This window comes from Papio anubis, chromosome 15, assembly GCF_008728515.1.
Source record: "Papio anubis isolate 15944 chromosome 15, Panubis1.0, whole genome shotgun sequence".
Classification (NCBI taxonomy): domain Eukaryota; kingdom Metazoa; phylum Chordata; class Mammalia; order Primates; family Cercopithecidae; genus Papio; species Papio anubis.
In genome coordinates this window covers 88815794-88821793 of record NC_044990.1, presented here as the reverse complement: position 1 = coordinate 88821793, position 6000 = coordinate 88815794, and positions in this window count along the sequence as shown.

Genomic DNA, 6000 nt, shown 5'->3' with positions numbered 1-6000 from the left:
TGAGGAAAGGTGATCAATACAGAAGCATCAGAGGGGACTGGGCTACTAGGTGAAGGCCAGTAGTCACAACCCCTCCTGCTGAGCTGACCTTCAGGTCTTGGGGTCTAGTTATGCATGAACAGTCTGCCTCTGGTTTTCAGGGGTATGTGTCCATTCATTTCTCCTCTGTCATGTTCAACATGTTTGATGGCACCCAGGGAACACGGAGGGTCTCCCACGGCGACATTCTTATCTCTGAGCTTGGACTGCTGCTAACCTAAGACTCTGTGGTTCGTCAAAATTCAAAGCCATTGAGTTCCAATCCCGTCAAAGTCAAATTTTTCATTAAAAGTTCTAGTAATCTTTTCCCGTAAGAGTAACTTTAAATTGATTCTTAACCCATTTTGAAATATTGAAAAAGTACTAATTTGATCCAAAGTGTTTCACGTACGTGAGGCCATCCCTGCTACTCTCAAACCCTATCCTAAGGAGCAGTTTCCCCTGCAGAGAAGCCTGCAAGGGCGTTTTAAGAAATGGGAAGCAACTATGAGCGTGGAAGAGCAACAAGGGTCAGAAAGATCACTCCTACTTCTACTACTTACAAGAAAAATCTCGCTTACAAAACCGATTTTGTTCAAATCATTTCATCTCACTGTCCCTGAGGTTTTCTGCAAATTGCGTTGTACTGATGGACTTACAAAAGGTTAAAGTAATAACTTAAAAATATAATATTGATTCTCTCTGATTATAAAAGTAACATACATTTATTTTATAGGCAATTTACCGAGGAAGACTTTTACTTTTTATAGAAAATTTGTCAATATTGTATTTAAATTTTTTAAGCTGAAAGAACCGCTAATCCATCTTTTAAAAACTCATAAAAGCAGCCACAATTGAAACATTAACACACAAATGCAAATGAAAACGAATGATAGTTAGATTTGCCAGCATGGTGGCATGGTACTTAATGTGACATTTTCTCTGAGAACAATCTGACACTTTACACCAACAAAAATCTGAAGAGCAGCTTGAAATAAAATGACTTTTGGATAAACATGTGGCTACCCATCTCCACATTATTTCAGAGACAAAATATATTTCATTATTTCAGAGGCAAAAAACGTCTGTAGCCCAGAAACAAGTTGCCCAAACTGGCTGGTAGAACGGATCTTGTATGTGTATGCTGACTCATGGGTTAGTCTACACACCGATGTTTCCTGGCTTTACTTGCTAAGGGGGCCTGGAAACAGTGATTACCAACAGCAACAGGCACACCCGGCACCCAGATCTTGGTTTCTAAACATCACTCTCAAATAAAAGGAAGCAGGCCCACAAAGTGAGGCTCCCCGCGCCCAAGACACCAGAGTGGGAGAATGTGAGAGGAGCACTGGCGCCAGCCCCCAGGAGCAATGGATGGTCAACACGGGAGCGATTTGAGCAGTAAATAAACAGCATAGTCTTGGGTTACAACCAGGAGTATACAATATTTACGTGCTAACATCTCTAGACTTCCAGTTTTTTCTCTGCACACATACACTTCCATGACACACAAACACAAACATACACACACCACAGATTGGTTTTTATAGATTTGAAATAACACACAATATTCTGCACTTGCTTTACTTCATTTTGCAATATATCTTTGAGATCTTTCCATATCAGTAAACAAAGATTTCCTGCATTCTTTTAATGTGTCTGCATATTATTTCAATGTATGGACATTTATATTGCATGAAATATTTTGTTATTGCAAATAATGTATGTGTACATCTACATGATAAATTCCTAGAAGTGAGATTGCTGGCTCATATTTCGAAAATTTGTGACTGTGATGGTGAATTTTTTTTTTTTTTTTTTTGTAACTACTTGCTTTTGTTAAATTTAGCATAAAAAGGCTGGGCACGGTGGCACACACCTGTGGTTCCAGCACTTTGGGAGGCCAAGGCGGGAGGATCACTTGAGCCCAGGAGTTTCAGACCAGCCTGTGTGACGTGGCAAAACCTCGTGTTTTCCAAAAGTACAAAAATTAGCCAGGCGTGGTGGCTTGCCCCTATAATCCCAGCTACTCGGGAGGCTGAGGTGGGAAGATCGCTTGAGCCTGGAAGTCAGAGGTTGCAGTGAGCCAAGATTGCGCCACTGCACTCCAGCCCATACGACAGAGTCAGACTCTGTTTCAAAAATAAATAGATAAACAAACGAACAGCATTAAAACAAATCTTCTCCTGTGTCCCTGAAAATACTAATTTGAGCTTGTACAGATTCTCTGCTGGATTAATGCTTCGCGCGGCTGTGGCCTCTGCTCGCTTGCCTGTTCCCTGAATGTCTGCCTGATGGCTCATCTGACACAGCCAGCACTCTCTCATTGTCTGGTCACTTTCACATATGAAGGCTACAATTTTATTTTAATTTTTCTTTGGTCATTTAAATTGGTTTTCCAGAGAAAAGAAAGAGATATACAAACCAAAAATTCCATCTTGGAACTGAAATGTTTACATATACTTTTGCCATTAAAAAATCCTGTAAACATGGCCAGGCGCGGTGGCTCAAGCCTGTAATCCCAGCACTTTGGGAGGCCAAGACGGGTGGATCACGAGGTCAGGAGATCGAGACCATCCTGGCTAACATGGTGAAACCCTGTCTCTACTAAAAATACAAAAAAAAAAAAAAAAAAAAAAAGCCGGGCGAGGTGGCGGGCGCCTGTAGTCCCAGCTACTCGGGAGGCTGAGGCAGGAGAATGGCATAAACCCAGGAGGCGGAGCTTGCAGTGAGCTGAGATTGCACCACTGCACTCCAGCCTGGGCGACAGAGCGAGACTCCGTCTCAAAAAAAAAAAAAAAACCTGTAAATTATGTATATTTGCGTATGTATAGTATTCCCATTATCCTGCTAAGCATAAATTTTTACATCATTTTCCTATTATTATTTAGTTGCTAATTTTTATTTAAAATAATTATCAATAGTAGTATAAATTGTAAATAAAACTACAATGTAAACATCTCTGATTATTTTCCTATGAAAAACTTTTGGAAGTGATATCGTAGGCACAAACAGGAAGTGCATCCTAAGGGTTTGAAACACAACGGCAAATCGTCTTCTCCATTGATTACATCCATTTACAGCCCACCCCTCTCCATCAGAGCAGAAGGTGGAACCTAGAGGTTTCTCTAAGCTTGTTAAAATAGGATTCTAGCAAAAGATTTGGCTAACAGTGGGTCCTGGTGATCCAGAGGGGCTTCTCGGAGTCCAAGGTCTAAGGAAGCTGACGTAGAGCCACTGAAAGGCCAATGAAAAGTCACACTCTCTCCTTCACGCTCATCTGTCTTTCCTGATCTGGAACTCCATTGCATTTAAGCTATGCTTTGGGTGAAAAATCTGAAAATAAGACTAGAGGGGAAAGATACTGAGAATGACAAGTTTCTCGGGGTGGGGAGGTGCTAGTTGGGAGGAGGAAGAAGGTCTGTGGGGTGGACCTTGCTACTTGGAGAGGGCAGATTTGGGTGAACAACAACACAGTGACCCAGGAACTTGGAATTCCCTGCTGAGGGAATTCCCTGGGAAAACTAGGAGATAGTGAGGAAATGAGAGCTCTGAGGCTTGTCAGCTTCACGAAACTGCCTGAGGTTAGGTGCCACCCAAGCAACTGAGCATTAGAATTTTTTTTTTTTTTAATGATCTCAATGTTTTAGAATTATTTGTGCTTGATTGTGATCCAGCACACAACTGATTTTCATAAACATTTCACACATACTTGAAAGGAATCCAAAGCCAGGCATGATGACTCATGCCTGTAATCTCACTATTTTCGGAGGCCAAGGTGGGGGGATTGCTTGGAACCAGTAGTTCGCGACCAGCCTGGGCAACATAGCAAGACTCCTGTCTCTACAAAAAGATGAAAATATTAGCCTGACATTGCAGCATGTGGCTGTGGTCCTATCTACTCGGGAGGCTGAGGTGGGAGGATCATTTGAGCCCAGGAGGTTGAAGCTGCAGTGAGCTGTGATCGTGCCACTGCACTCCAGCCTGGGTGTCAAAGACCCTATCTTAAAAAATATATACGTACGTATGAATTTGTCATTGTTGAGTATAGTTTTCTATGAATGTCAGGTCAAATTAGTTAATTATCATACTATGATCTTCTATTTTTTTTAGATTTTAGGGGTACATGTGCACATTTGTTACATGAATATATTGCTGATGCTGAATTTTGGGCCAAGTATTCGAATTTAACAAAAAATTAGCTGGGAAAAGGCATCTAACTTGAAGTACAATAAATAGCAACTTGAGATTATAAACTTTATAACATACAAAGTATGTTTGTTCACACCTTTGTCATTTAGTTTTCATAACAACCCCATTAGATTAAGCGTGGTGGGTATTCTTAGTCATTATTTAACCCATTGTCAGGTTAAAACACAGAGTCTTTGGCAAGAAGCCCCTCTGGGAAGTGGCAGAGACCCAATCCCATCAGTTGGTTTCAGACTTCACGCTGTAATTCTTCACAGAAGGGCGACTGCCTCAGAAAACCATTCTGTGTGGATCTGATGGAGACTTACAGCCTGACTAGTCACAGCGACTGGTGGCCAGCATCTCCAGGCTCCTGCGTCCCACTGTCAGGACCAGCCCCTCCTACCCAAAAGTCAGGCCTCATGGCTGAGCCATAAAGAGACACTCATGGGTTGGCTGGAAAACTGCTCTGGCTTCACTGAAGGACCCAGCAATGGCGAAATGAGAGCGGAGAGATTCACAGGCGATGAAAGCCAAGGAGCCCCTTCCTGGAGGCGCACTAGCACCTGCGGGTGTTAGCAAGGAGTTGGGGATCAGGCAAGAAGATGAAGGGGCATGGGGCAGAGGAACCAGGCAGTCACAGGGCCCATACAGTTTGCCACGTCCTGGGGTGGCCACACTTTCTTACCTGTAAAATAAAAAATGTGGAAATATGCAAATTATGTTTGAAAGATCAAAAACCTTATTCAGGAATGACTTGTGTTAGAAAGGCACCTGAACCTAGCTAACTTCCCTTAATTTGACGCAGATTCCAAATCGTAAATTATCAAAGGGCCAAGATTCCAAGACGCCTTTTCCTCGGAACAGCAGTGTAATGGGCTTCAGCAGACGTTTCAGTGTTTAGCCCATTTTAACATGTGATGAAGAGAACTTCACAAGAAACACAAGAGACCTGTGACCCTTTGGATGAAGTGAGCCTCCATCACCCATGCTGGAATGTATAAGGAGTCACAAAACTCATTCTGAATTCTGAATAAGGTACATGTAACACAAAAAATTAAACTTGACATTAAACTTGTAAAATGTAGTTCATTTCCCACTGAATTGGCAAAGAAAAGCAAACTAGGCTTTAAAATTGTTCAAACTTTTTTTTAAGTAGAGGTGGGATTTTAAAACTTCTAAGCCCATGAAATGATGGTGTAGGCATTTGTGAGGTTTTCAAAGAGGCACTTGATTAACTCGAACTAATTATCAGGGCAGAAAAAGGCTTCACCCCTGAGGTCTGTTAGTCAGGAAAGACCCTTCAGTTCCAAGGCCACAGGGAGTCCACGTCAATAAATGCTCAGATGACGTGATTTGAGGGAGGAACTGCCAATTCATGCTTTTCTCAAAGTATCTCCCCCACCACCTCCCAGGAACCTCCATCCTTACTAAGCAGCTCCGAAATTCTTGGCGTTAGAAAACACATTCAGAAAGACAGCAAAACTCTTATCACTGAACAAAACGTTAGCAAGATAAGGCTATGTTTATGATTCAGATTTTTCACCCCTTTAAATCTTATGTTAGGCAGAGCTGCTGAGAGGATTACGAAATGGGGGCAGTTGCCTGGTGGAATAGTCTCTAAAACCAGAAGCATTTGGCCTGAGAACAGGATTCAACAAACCAGTCCACCCCACAGCAAGTAATGTCTGGGCACGCACCCTAGCTTAGCATATTCGCTTATAAATTATGCCCATGAAATATACTAACATATATCACAAAACATGCACAATAGCCATTCTAAAAGGATAAGAT